Below are 14,845 nucleotides of genomic sequence, written 5' to 3'. Positions count from 1 at the left end.
TGGGCTCTCTGTTCTGTTCCATTGACCCAGATGTCTGTTTTTATGCCAGCACCAGGCAGTTTTGGTTACTATGGCTTTGTAGTATAGTTAGATATTAGGGAGCGTGATTCTTCCAACTTTCTCCTTCTAAGAATCACTGTTGCTATATAAGGCCCTTTGTGGTTCCATATAAATTTTTGAAATATTTTTTCTAGTTCTGTGAAATACATCATTGGAATGTTAATAAGAATTCTGTTGAATCTGCACTGGCTAGTGTGGCTCAGTAGATTGAGTACTGACCTGCCAGCCAAAAGGTCGCTAGTTCGATTGTCCATCAGAGCACATGCCTGGGTTGTGGGCCAGGTCCCCAGTAGAGGGCACATGAGAGTCAACCACACACTGATGTTTCTCTCCCTCTTCCTCCCTCCCTTCCCTGCTCTAAAAAATATTTTTAAAAAGAATTGTGTTGAATCTATAGATTGCTTTGGGTATAATGGTCATTTTAGTGATGTTAATTCTTCCTATCCATGAACATGGTATGTGCTTCCACTTATTTGTATCTTCTATTTCTTTTTTCAGAGTCTTCTAATTTTCCATGTACAGGTTTTTACATATTTGGATAGGTTTATTCTTAGGTATTTTACTCTTTTACTTTTTAAAAGATTTTATTTATTTATTTTTTAGAGAGGAGAAGGGAGGGAGAAAGAGAGGAAGAGAAACATCAATGTGTGTTTGCCTCTCTCGAACACTCCACTGGGGACATGGCCCACAAACCAGGCATGTGTCCTGACTGGGAATCAAACAGGTGACCCCTTGGTTCACAGGCTGGCACTCAATCCACTGAACCACACCAGCTGGGGCTATGTTACCCTTTTAGAAGCAATTGCGAAGGGGTGTTTTCTTAAATTCCCTTTCTTTTAGTTGGTTATGGGCATATAAAAATGCAACTAATTTCCAGATATTAATTTTATACCTTGCTACTTTGAAGAATTCATTTATCAATTTTGCTAGTTTCTTGGTGGAATCTTTGGGGTTCTCTGTGTACAGTATTATGTCATCTACAAATACAGTTCTACTTCTCCCTTTCCAATTTAGATACCTTTTATTTCTTCTTCTTGTGTGATTGCTGTAGCTCAGACATCCAGTACTATTTTGTTTTTATTAAGTATTTTTTATTGATGATGCTATTACTGTTTTCCCAATTTCCCCCCCTTATGGCCTCTCCACCCTGTCCCTCCAACCCTCCAGCATCCCCCCCCACTTAGTTCATGCCCGTGGGCTGTACATATAAGTTCTTTGAGTCCTGTTTCCTATACAATTTTTAACTCTGCCCATCTATTTTATGCCTACTAATTATGCTTCTTCTTTCCTGTAACTTCTCCCCATTCTTATCTTCCCCCTCCTCACTGAAATCCCTTCATGTGATGTCTATTTCTCTGATTTTGTTCCTATTGTGATTGTTTGCTTAGTTGTTTTTGCTGTTTTTCTTTTATCTTAGGTTCACTTATTGATAGTTGTGAGTTTGTTATCATTTTACTGTTCATATTTTTTATCTTCTTTTTCTTAGATCAGTCCCTTTAACATTTCATATAATAAGGGCTAGGTAATAATGAACTCCTTTAACTTGACCTTATCTGGGAAGCACTTTATCTGCCCTTCCATTCTAAATGAAAGCTTTGCTGGGTAGAGCAATCTTGGATGTAGGTCCTTGCCTTTCATGACTTGCAATACTTCTTTTCAGCCCCTTGTTGCCTGAAAGGTTTCTTTTGAGAAATCAGCGGATAGCCTTATGGCCACTTATATGTAGGTAACTCTCTCCTTTCCTCTTGTTTCTTTTAAGAATCTCTCTTTATATTTAATCTTGGGTAACTTAATGATGATGTGCCTTGGTGTGCTCCTCTTTGGATCTAACTTCTTTGAGATTCCCTGAGCTTACTGGACTTCCTGGAAGTCTATTTCCTTTGCCATTTTGGGGAGGTTCTCTTTTATTATTTGTTGAAATAACTTTTCAATTTCTTGCTGTTGTTCTTCTCCATCTGGAACCCCTATGATTCAGATATTGGAATGTTTCAGGTTGTGTCAGAGGTTTGTAAGACTCTTTCCACTTTTTTAAATTCTTCTTTCTTCATTTTGTTATAGTTGGATGTTTATTTTTCCCTTTTGTTCCAAATCGTTGCTTTGTCTCCTGGCTTCCTTCCTGTCACTGTTGGTTCCCTGAATATTTTTTATTTATTTTACTTTGGGTATCCTTCATTTGTTTCTTTCTTTTTCATTTTCAACCAAGCTCAATCATTTCTGTGATCATTTTGATTACTAGGGCTTTAAATTCTCCATCAGATAGTTTGACTATCTTCTCATTGCTTAGTTCTCTTTCTGAAGTTTTGCTCTGTTCTTTCATTTGGTCCATATTTCTTTGTCTGGCACACGTGATAAGTTATAAGAGGGTGGGGCCTTAGGTATTCACCCAGGCAGGGCAACCTTTTTTGTTCCAATTCCATGATGCCTTTGGGGGGGGTGCAAAGAGGGAACAGTGCAGCTTGCCTCCTTGCCTCTCACACACTTTCCAAGGGACTTTTGTGTGAGACTGGGGGTTTCTCCCACCATGGCAACCACTGTAGTCCACAGTCAACTCTGAGTCTCAGTTTCACCTTCAGTCAGCCCTGCCCACACAGCCCACCACCTCTCTGCAGCCTGCTCTGTCTGCTGCCTCAACGCAGTTTTTCTGAGACAGCCTCTGAGGTACACTGCCTTACCGGTCTGGTTGTTCTGGTTTATTTTTTCTTTAAATCCTTGGTTGTCATGCAGTTTGATTTTCTGGTGCTTTTGGTTGTTTATTGATTTCCAATTGGCTGATATCCTCCTTTTGGTTGTGTGAGGAAGTGGAGTTTCTACCTATATCTCTGTCTTGGCCAGAACTTCCAAGTACTATTTTGAATAACAGAAGTGAAATATATCCCTAACATGTTCCAGATCTTAACAAGAAAGCTTGTAGATTTTGCTCATTGAGTGTGATGCTGGCAGCGGGTTTGTCATATATAGCATTTATTATGTTTAGTTTTATTCCCTGTATTCCTAGTTTTTGAGAGTCTTAATAAATGTGTGCTGGCATAGACCAATGGATTAGAACAGGGAGCCCAGAAATCAACCCAACTCTCTACAGTCAATTAATATTTGACAAAGGGGGCAGTAACATAAAATGGAGTAAAGATAGCCTCTTCAGCAAATGGTGTTGGGAGAACTAGACAGCTACGTGTAAAAAAATGAAACTTGAGCACCAACTTACACCATATACCAAAATAAATTCAAGGTGGATAAAAGACTTAAATATAAGCCGTGACACCATTAAAGTCTTATAGGAGAACACTGGCAGGAAAATCTCAGATATTTCAGTCAGCAACTTTTTTACTGATATGTCCCCTAGAGCAAGGAATGTAAAGGAAATAATAAACAAATGGGATCTCATCAAAATAAAAAGCTTCTGTGTGGCTAAAGAAAACAGTATTAAATTAAAAAGACAACCAACTGTATGGGAAAACATATTTGCCAATGATACCTCAGACAAAGGTTTAATCTCCAAAATATACAAAGAACTTACACGACTCCACTTTAAGAAGACAACCAACCCAACTAAAAAATGGGAAAAGGGCTTGAACAGACACTTCTCCAAGGAGGACATACAGAAGATCCAGAGACACATGAAGAGATGCTCAATATCATTAGTTATCAGAGAGATGCAAATTAAAACCACAATGACATACCACTTTACACCAGTCAGGATGGCTATCATAAACAAAGCAACAAACAACAAATGTTGGAGAGGTTGTGGGGAAAAGGGTTCCTTAGTTCACTGTTGGTGGGAGTGCAGACTGGTACAACCATTATGGAACACAGTATGGAATTTTCTCAGAAAAATAAAAATCGACCTGCCTTTTGACCCAGCAATTTCACTGCTAGGATTATATCCTAAGAATCCTAAAACATCAATATCAAAGAACCTATGCATCACAGTGTTCATAGCAGCACAATTTACAATAGCCAAGAGTTGGAAGCAACCTAGGTGCCCGTCAGTAAAGGAATGGATCAAAAAATTGTGGTACATATACACAATGGAATTCTATGCAGCAGAGAGAAAGAAGGAGATCCTACCCTTTGCAACAACATGGATGGAACTGGAAAGCATTATGCTGAGTGAAATAGGCGAGGTGCTGAAAGACAAATACCATATGGTCTCACCTTTAACAGGAAGCTAAACAACAAAACAAACAAGCAAGCAGAAAAAAAAAACAAAGACACTGAATAGAGAACAAGGGGACGGTGACCAGAGGGGAGAGGGAAGGGAATTTAAGGGGAAAAAGGGGGAGGGATTTGGAGGAACAAATAGGAAGGACACAGGGACGAGAACTAAGGGGGGAGGAAATAGGAGGGAGGTGGGGAGCATGGGGTGGGGGATGCTGGGATGGGAGAAATAGACAAAAAAACTACTTGAAAAATAACTAAATAAAAATTTTTTAAAATGTGTGCTGGATTTTATGAAGTGTTTTTTTTTTGCATCTATTTATATCACCGTGTGGTTTTTATCCTTCATTTTATTTACATGGTGAATCACATTTATTGATTTGTGAATGTTGTAACAATCTTGCATTCCTGGAATAAACCCCACCTTTTCATGATGCATGATCTTTTTGATACATTGCTATACTTGGTTTGCTAATATTTTGTTGCATATTTTATCAACTTATGTTCATCAGGAATATTGGCCTATAATTTTTTCTTTATACTGTCTTTATCTAGATTTGGAATTAGTATAATACTGGGCTTGTAACATGAGTTTGGGAGCCTTTCCTTCTCTTGAATTTTATGAAATAGTTTGAGGAGAGGTGTTAGTTCTCAGAATGTTTCATAAAATTCACCTGTGAAGCCATCTGGTCCAGGGCTTTTGTTTGTTGGCAGTTTTCTGATTACTGTTTCAGTTTCATTAAGTGTAATGTGTTTATTCAGATTGTCTGATTCTTCCTTATTTACCTTTGGAAGCTGTAAATTTCAAGAAATTTATTTATTTTGTCCAATTTGTACAGTTTGTTGGCATGTAATTGTTCATAATATTTTCTTACAGTCCTTTGTATTCCTTTGATTTCAGTTGTTATTTCCCTTCTTTCTTTTCTGCTTTTATTTATTTTGGTCCTTTCTCTTTTTTTCTTGATGAGTCTGGTTAAAGGTTTGTCAATGTTGTTTATCTTTTCAAAGTATCAGCTCTTGGATTCATTGATCTTTTGTATTTATTTTAGACTATTTCATTTATTTCTGCTCTGATCTTCATTATTTCCTTCTTTCTACTCACTTTAGGCTTTGTTTGTTTTTTGTTTGTTTGTTTTTTTTAGGTTCTTTTACGTGTGAAATTAGATTGTGTATTTGAGCTGTTTCTTGTTTTTTGAGATAGGCCTGTAATGCTATGTATTTTCCTCTTAGGATTGCTTTCCCAGTATCCCACAGATTTGGGATTGTTGTGTCCTCTTTTTCATTTGTTTCAAAGTTTCTTTTGATTTCTTCTTAGGATTCATTGTTGACCAATGAATTGTTTAATAACATGTTACTACTTAGCTTCCATATCTTTGCTTGTTTTTCAGTGATCTTCTTGTGATTGATTTCTAGTTTCATAGCATGTGATCAGAGAAGATGCTGATATGATTTTAAACTTCTTAAATTTACTGAAACTTGTTTTGTGTCCTAATGTGTGGTCTATCCAAGAAAATGTTCAATGTGCACTTGAAAAGTGTATATATTCTGTTGCTTTGGGGTGAAATGCTCTAAAGATATCGATTAAATCTATTTGATCTGGTGTGTCTTTTAAAGCTGCTGTCTCCTCATTGATTTTCTGGCTTGAAGAGCTATCCATTGAATTCGCGGGGGTTTTAAAATCCCCAACTATGACTGTATTCCTGTCAATCTCTCCTTTTATGTCCATCAAGATTTGCTTTGCATTTTTAGGTGCTCCTATGTTGGGTGCATAAATATTTACTAGGGTTGTATCTTCTTGTTAGATTGTTCCCTTTTTCATTATGTAGTGTTCTTTGTCTCTTACCACAGCCTTGGTTTTAAAGTGTATTTTGTCAGACATAAGTACTGCTATCCTAGTTTTTTCTTTTCCTTTCCACTTTCCAAATATCTTCCAAAAAAGATATTTTAAAAAATATCTTTTTACAATCCTATATTCTTAGTCTGTGTGTATCTTTAGATATGAGTAGGGTCTCTTGGTGGCAGTCTATATATGGGTCATGTTTTCTTATACATTCAGCTACCCTCTGTCTTTTGGTTGGAGCATTTAAGCCATTTATATTTAAGGTGATTATCAACACATATGTAGTGCCATTTTATTATTAGACTGTTTTTTCCCTTTCTCTTTTTCTTTTTCTTCTTAAAGCAAGCCCTTTAACATTTGTTACAATATTGGTTTGGTGTTAACCAACTCCTTTAGATTTTTCTTGTTTGGGAAGCTCCTTATTTCTCCTTTGATTTTAAATGACAGTCTTGCTGGGTAAAGTAGCCTTGGTTGTAAGTCCTTGCTTTTTATCACCTTGAATATTTCACTCCACTGCCTTCTGGCCTGATCTGTTTCTGTTGAGAAATCAGATGACAGTCTAATTGGTGCTCCCTTGTGTGTAACTACCTGCTTTTCTCCTGTGTCTTTTAGGATTCTCTCCTTATTTTTAAGCTTTGTCATTTTCATTATGATGTGTCTGGGTATAGGCCTCTTTGGGCCCAACTTGTTTGGTACTCTGTGAGTTCTTAGAGTTATGTCACCAGATTAGGGGAATTTTCAGTCATTATTCTTCAAGTAGGTTCTCATTGGTTTGCTCACTCTCTTCTTCTGGTATTCATGTGATGAGATGTTTTTATACTTCATGTCATCTAAAAGGTTTCTTAAGCTTTCCTCATTTTTAAAAAATTCTTCTTTCTTTTTTGCTGCTCTGCCTGGGTTTTTTTTTTTTTTCTACCTTGTCTTTCAAAACACCGATTAGATCCTCTGCTTCATGTAACCTACTCTTTATTCCTTCCAGTGTATTATTTATTTTAGATATTACGTTCTTTATTTCTGACTGGCCCTTTTTTATGGTTTCTATGTCTTTTTTTATGCTGTTGAGTACCCTTATAAACATTACTCTAAACTCTCTATCTGATTAATTGCTTGCCTTTATTTCATCTAGTTCTTTAGGAGAATTGTCTTGTTCTTCCATGTGGGGTCTGTGTCTTTTACTTCCCATTTTGGCTGCTGCTTTGTATTTTCTGCCTGAATTTTTAAGCTAATCAGCTGCTAAGCTGATTAGCTGTTAATCTAAACTAGCTGTAATCAGCATCCTGGTTTAAGCTCCATGTGGTGAGACAAAGTAATTCTTGTGTGGGGGGCTATTGCTACCCCTCAGGCTGATGCCACTTGAAGGGATGTGCTGTGCCTGAGAAAGATAGCTCCTACAGTATGGGAAATGACTCAGCACAGTGATGCTGGCAGCTGCTCCTTCTGTTCTCTCTCCAGAACCATCAGTCCCAGACTCCTCTCAAGCATCTCTAGTCCACTATACACTTCCTCTGCCAGAGCCCAGGGTAAGTGGCTGCAAACAAAATTTTGTGTGTTGGCCCTTTAAGAGGCTCTCTTCATCTCCATCCATCTCTCTGCGCAGTTTTTCACTGCTGCATGTTATCTGGGTTCATTACAGGCTCTGGTGCTGTAGGCTGATTACCCCAGCTTGGTGTTTAGACCCCACACTTCTCAGGTGGAATCCCCCAACCACTGAAGTATCCCTCCAGAACTTTAGTTGCTGCCTGTGGGAGCCCAGCCAGCCCTATCCCTACCAGTCTTGTGGTGGTGAAGTACATTCTTCTGTCTGCCCTTGGTTATAAGGCTTCTCTCCAGCGTGTGTTCTGTTGGTTATTCTTGATGATTTCTCTACAATTTTGATGTAATTCCATATTGGTCCTGGGAGGAGGTAGATTCCACTTACTCCTCCACCATCTTGGATCACCATCCTAAGTTTATTTTTAAGTGTTAAGCCAACCCTGTAACCTTCTAATAAGTCCCACTTGGCTATTATATTTGTGTTTCTAATATAGTGTTGGATTTGATTTGCAAACTTTTAAAAGGCATTTATCTTTCTATATTTATGAGGGATAGTGGTTGATAGTTTTCTTTTTTGCCCCATCTTTTTCTGGTTCTTATATCAGGATACTGCTGGCCTCATAGAATGAGTTGAGAAATATTCTGTCTTTAATTTTTATGAAAAAAATTCATAGTGGATTTGATATTATTTCTCTTAAATAATTGGTAGAAATGAAGGCATCTGGACCTAGAGCTATCTTTATAGGAGGGCTTTTAACTACAAATTCAATTTATTTAATACATGTATGGCTATTCATGTTATTCTTCTTGAGGTAGCTTTAAAACTCTGTGTCTTTCAAGAAGATTGTCTGTTTTATGTATGCCTTCAAATTTGTTGGCACAAAATTATTGATAATATTGCCTTATTATCCTTTTAATGTTAGTTGAATCTCTAGTGCTCTGCCCTTTCTCATTTTTATTTTTTATTTTAATTTTCATTGTTGTTCAAGTACAATTGTCTCCATTTTCACTGCAACATGTTCCCATCCCCACCCATCCCCACCCATCCCCACCTCCCACTCTCAAACCCACCTTACTTTGGGTCCACTTTGGACCTAAACCCACTTTGGCTTTGTCCATGTGTCCTTTATACATGTTCCTGAACCCTTCCCTCTTCCTCACCATTATTCCCTACCAGCTCCCCTCTGGTTACTATCAGTTTGTTCTTAATTTCATTGTCTCTGGTTCTTGTCTGGTTCTTTGCTTGCTTGTCTGTTTTGTTGATTATGTTCCACTTATAGGTGAGATCATACTGTATTTGTCTTTCACCGCCTGCCTTATTTCACTTAGTATAATGCTCTCCAGTTCCATCCATGCTGTTTGTTGCAAAGGGTAGAAGTTCCTTCTTTCTTTCTGCTGCGTAGTTTCCATTGTGTAAACATACCGTAGTTTTTTTATCCATTCATTTACTGATGGGCACTTAGGTTGCTGCCAGCACTTGGCTATAGTGAATTGTGCTGCTATGAACATGGGGTGCATAGGTTCTTTTGGATTGGTGTTTCAGGGTTCTTAGGATATAATTCTAGCAGTGGAATTGCTGGATCAAAAGGCAGTTCCATTTTTAGTTTTCTGAGAAAATTCCATACTGTTTTTCACAGTGGTTGTATCAGCCTGAAATCCCACCAACAGTGCACTAGGGTTCCCTTGCCTCCACAACTTTTCCAACACTTGTTGTTTGTTGCTTTGTTTATGATGGCCATTCTGACTGGTGTGAAGTGGCATCTTATAGTGGTTTTAATTTGCATCTCTCTCATAGCTAGCGATACTGAGCATCTTTTCATATGTCTCTGGACCCTCTGCATGTCCGCCTTGGAGAACTGTGTGTTCAATTCCTTTGCCCATTTTTTTTTCCTTTGCCCATTTTTTAATTGGGCTGTTTGTCTTCCAAGAGTGAAGTTGTGTGACTTCTTTATATATTTTGGAGATCAAACCCTTGTCCAAGGTCTCATTAGCGAATATATTTTCCCATATAGTTGGTTATCTTTTGTTTTAATGCTGTTGTCTTTAGCTGTGCAGAAGCTTTTTATTTTGATGAGGTACCATTGGTTTATTCTTTCCTTTATGTCCCTTGCTCTAGGGGATATATTGGCGAAAATATTGCTTCAGAGGAATATCTGATATTTTTCTGCCTATGTTCTTCTCTAAGACTTTTATGGTGTCACAACTTACCATATTTTTGAATTATGTTTTTTAAGTTTGTTTAAGATTTTATTTATTTACCTTTTAGAGGGTAAAGGAAGGAGAGAGGGAGAGAAATATCAATGTATGGTTGCCTCTCGTGCACCCCTGCTGAAAACTGGCCTGCAACCCAGGCATGTGCCCTTACTGGGAATTGAACTGTGATTGTTTGGTTCTCAGGCCTGTGCTCAATCCACTGAGCTACACCAGCCAGGGCATTTTTGGATTATAACATGCACTCCCTCCCCCCAATTTGGGAGGAATAATGGTTGTTAATGCTGCTGTTGAGTTCTGTTTACATTTACATTGGTGAAATATTATGCTATTTGTTATTAAATATTTTACCACATTTTTTGCTTCAAAAATTTTCCCCTATTTCCTCCTCTAAAATCTATGTGCATCTTATGGTCCAAAAATATGGTATGTTTCAGTCTTTATTCACCTTAAATATATTTTTGTGTATGGTGTAAGTTGGTGATCAAGTTTCATTTTTTGCATGTAGCTGTCCAGTTCTCCCAACACCATTTGTTAAAGAGGCTATTTTTACTCCATTTTATGCTTCTTCCCCATTTTTCAAATATTAATTGATCATAGAGTGTTGGGTTTATTTCTTGGTTCTCTCTTCTATTCCATTGGTCTATGTGACTGTTCTTATGCCCTTTAGCATTTGTTACAGCATTGGGTTGCTGGTGATGAATTCCTTCAAGCCTTTGTATGTCTTAAAATGTCTTTATATAACCTTACTTTTACAAACAAACTATAGAAATGATCCCTGAAAGTATAGTCTTTCGCCTCACTTAAAAAAAAAAATGTTTTGTGAGTATAGAGTGCTAGGTTGAAAGTTTTATTTTCAATGCTTTAAAGATATTGCTCCATTCTCTTCTCACTTTTAGAATTTCCAAAGAGAAATCTACCAGCATTCTTATTTTTGTTTCCTAGTGCATAGCTTGTTTTTTTTTTTCCTCTGGCTGCTTATAAAATTTTCTCTTTATCACTGTTTTTTATAAATTTGATTTGGATGTGCTTTGGTGTCATTTCCTTTGTTTATTGTGTTTGGGGTTCTTGAATTTCTCAAATCTGTGGGTGGATAGTTTTCATCAATTTGGAAAATTTTCAACCATGGTTTCCTTAAATATTTTTTCTGTTCTTTTTTTTTTTTTTGCTTTCTTTCAGTGACTCCAATTATTGATATATTTGGTTGCTTGAAATTGCCTCACAGCTTACCGATGATCTATTCATTACATTGATTCTTTTCCCTATGTATTTTATTTTATATAGTTTTTATTGCTGTATCCCTCTTATAATATCTAATCTGCAATAAACACCATTTTGTATATTTTTTACTGATTTGCAGTTGGTACCTTCCTTTCCTTGGCCTGGATGTTAATGGGGAAGACCATGCAGGAAACTAAGGCCAGCTGCCACCAGTAACAGGCCTAGGGCAAGTCAGCAAAAGGTATATGGTTCCCTGAGACCTGCTGAGAGACCTGCTGATACTTGCCAGCTGCCCATATACTCAGCCACTGAAAGAGCCTCAGGTGATATGCAATTTGGATGAGGCAGTGTCACAAGGAGTCAACTAGGATGAGACATGTGGTATTTACAAGGTTAATGAAGATTCAGAGTTTATACCAGTGCTGAGCCTGAGGCCACTCAGAAAAGGCCTCAGGGTACACTAAGGGCTTCTGCCACTGGCCTGGGGCCTGCATATCTTTGCAGCATGGCAGGGTCTAAGGGAATCATCAGGGTGGAGCTAGTGAAGGTCATCAGGCTAATGCAGATTCAGATTTGGTTACATGGGTGTAGGGCCCAACGTAGGGATGATGGCAGCCATCCCTCCAGCCTTTTCCCTAAAGCCACACAACTCAGTTTCTCCCTATATGTCTCTGGCACTCCCCAAGCAGCTCTTCCTCCACCAGAGCCCAGAGTAAGTGCCTTCGGGTAAGAATTTGTACATACTCTCTTTAAAGGGATCCCTGGGTTTCCACCAGCTCTCTGTCTTACCCTAATGTCAGAATCCCTGCTGATTTTCACAGCTAGATGGTATGTGGCACTCTTCTGACACTGGTGTTCCAGTCTGGGAAGCCCAACATGGGGCTGAGACCTTTCTTTTCTCAGGGGAGACCTCTGCATATGAGATATCCCTCCAGATTCTCCCAACCTCCACAGATGGGAGCAGCTGTTTTCACTTCTGTGCCTGCCCCATACCAGTCTCTATGTAGCTGCTTTTTTATATCCTTAGTTATAGGAATTTTGATCAGTTAGTCTTCACATGATTATTCAGGTTTATTGTTCTATAATTTAGTGGTAATTTTTATGTGGTCCTGGTGGGGGAGGTGAGTACAGTGTTCACCTACTTTGCCATCTTGACCTATAGCAACATTTTAAACATATGGAAAACAGTTAAAGTAGCTGTTTTAAAGTCTTTGTTAATTCTATTATCTCTGTCAGCTCTGAGTTGATTTTTAATTGATTTATTATTCTCCTCATTAATGGAAAATATATCATAATTTATTTAGTCAGTCTAATATTAATAGATATTCTGTTATTTCCAGTCTTTCACTAATACAATTAATGCTTCAATGGACATTCTCATAAGCCTTTGTGCAGGTATATCAATGGGATAAATTTCTGAAGTCAAATTGCTGGGTTTGAGAGTATTGTACTTTTAAAATTGATTTATTTGAATTAGATTTTTACTCTGGCCCTATTAAAAAAGATCTTGTGTGCCTGAGCAACATACAAAAAGCAAATCCCAGCCTCTGTCAATGAAACAGGTTTTTGGTAGTCATTCAGACACTACCTATTTGGTTTGTTCACTCTTACTTGCTTGATGCTCTTCCTCTTGTCTTTCCTATTTCCTTCAATTTGACACTACCCCTCAACTTCTACTGCTTTCTTAAGACTCCCTTGTATGACCACTCATTTTAGATAGATTTCTCCTTTGGACATAATTTCACTATTTTCTCCTTCAAGATTCATTACTAAGGACCTCGGGAGCATCTTCCATTTCCCATCCTTGTCTTGTGCAACTAACTCACTAGACTGCTGTTCTTCCCTACCTCTATATTGTGGGTAAAGTATTACACAATATTTAGAGGTCAGCTTTCTCCTTATGCATAGATATAGGGCTGCATGCTTATCTACCTGCTACTAGGATGAAGCTGTGGCCACTGTCTTTGCACATGCCCGGCCTAGCTTGATGGAGATTCATGATACCAGCTTTAGGGTCCAAGTGCAGCTATATGCTCAGCCACCCTTTACAGTGGAATCAAAGAAAGCTGTTTTTCTTGCCTTTCTTTTCTCCTGCATGCCTAGAGATATGAGTTAGTGAGACTTAGGCCTATTGTAATATTAGAAACTACCTGAGTTTTTTAACTAATATGAGAAAATATTTGGTAGCCCAACATGTCAAGGGGATGCCAATGTACTGTCACTGAACTGACATGACATACCCAAGGCTCTTAAGCTCCATAGTAGATTAATCCTGATCAAATAAACCCAAATATATACTCAGTTTGTACCAATTAACCATTCTGAGCAGCCACCACCAGTGGATGTTTCTGATTGGGAGACCCATGACCCTCAAGATCACCTCATAGATAAGTATATAGGAGGGTACAGCTGGACATTACTGACCATTGCCCACTGTCCAACCCCTCTTGCTTCTGGACTTTGCCTTTCTGGGATCTGAAGACCTAGCCATTTATACAGGGGGAAATCTCAGTAGGTTGGATACAACAAATAATATAGACAGATGGGAGAGATTCACATAAAGTGGTTAGCTAGAGTCAGAAACCCATGGCATTAATAATAATTATCTTGAAGTGGCCTATATTGTGGGTGTGTGTGTGTGTATGTGTGTGTGTGCTTGTCTTCCATGCTGATGTTCTCTTCAAGAACCTAGCATTGCTCAGTTTATTCCATGTCCTGAACTTCAGAATTCTGGAAGCTTATAGCTCCTTATGTATAATAAGCATTAGGGAGTGTGAAAAGCAGTGAGTGTAGAAGTCATAATTACTGTGAAAAAATATATATCTCTTGGTATGAATGTAATAAATTGTCGGAAAACTCAGGCATAGTAAGGAGAAAGAACCAGGGTGTTGTTAAGTTGAAACAGCAGAGGTACTCCTCTAGTTGGTACTTGGTTAATATTCTCAATCTGACCTCTATATCTACCAGCAGTAAGTAGTTGAAAAATAGATATTAATGTGAAGGGCCTTGAACATGGCCCTTCAAATTCAGGATGATAGTTGAAGACAATAATCAGAGATTTTGTAGCTGAATAATTTAGAACTAGAAGATTATTTTGATAAACAAAATAACCATAGCTGGAGTTGATAGGGAACTGGTGCTGACTGTGCAATGAATGAGATTTTGTTTTTTCAGAACAACTGCCACTACAAGGATTTTGTGAAATTAGGAAAATGGAATGTGCTAGCAATATTTTACTGTGAGATGGTGTTTCAGATGTGTTTGTATATCTGAAGTGAAAGCAGAAGGCTTTTGGATCTACTAGTCTCCTTGACTTGGAAGTAGCTACCATAAATGATGACTCATTGAAGATGTTGTGTCAGAGATGGAGCCACTACTAAAAATTATGCTCAAGGTCTTGACTTGAATGAATCATATTAGCCAACTGAGGGTGTTATGGAACAAGGGAAATATTTGCATGTGAGCCTCTCCAGCTGAGAAATACAATTACCCACTCTCATAGAGTAGGCAATTCCAAATTCTCTGGATCTTGGGGCTGTCCCTGCACAGGCCTGAATCTCATCTGTTCTGCTATGAGTAGGCATCCATCTGTAGCCTACTCTAGTTGTGGAGTGCAGTTGTTAGAACTTAGAGTATAAGAGATCTGAATTTAAAACTTCAATTTTTGTCAGTTCTGTTTGGTTTTTTGTTTCTAATTTTTTTTGTTGTCTTTAATTTTGGTTGTGTGAGTAGGCACAATGTGTCTCCTATGCCTCCATCTTGGCTGGAAGTTCATAGTTGTTCTTGATGACATTGGTTTGGAAGGTATAGAGCTATCTAGGCCTA

General features: G+C 38.0%; 1 pseudogene; it reads right to left on the bottom strand.

Annotated features, from left to right (window-relative positions):
• Positions 1-10,479: 10,479 nt before the first annotated feature.
• On the bottom strand, positions 10,480-10,593 carry LOC128626225 (uncharacterized; annotated as a pseudogene).
• Positions 10,594-14,845: the final 4,252 nt, after the last annotated feature.

This window comes from Artibeus jamaicensis, unplaced genomic scaffold (genome assembly GCF_021234435.1).
Source record: "Artibeus jamaicensis isolate MK-2021 breed Jamaican fruit bat unplaced genomic scaffold, CSHL_Jam_final scaffold_461, whole genome shotgun sequence".
Lineage (NCBI taxonomy): Eukaryota > Metazoa > Chordata > Mammalia > Chiroptera > Phyllostomidae > Artibeus > Artibeus jamaicensis.
The sequence above is the reverse complement of the archived record's forward strand: the minus strand, read 5'-3'. Positions and strand labels throughout refer to the sequence as shown.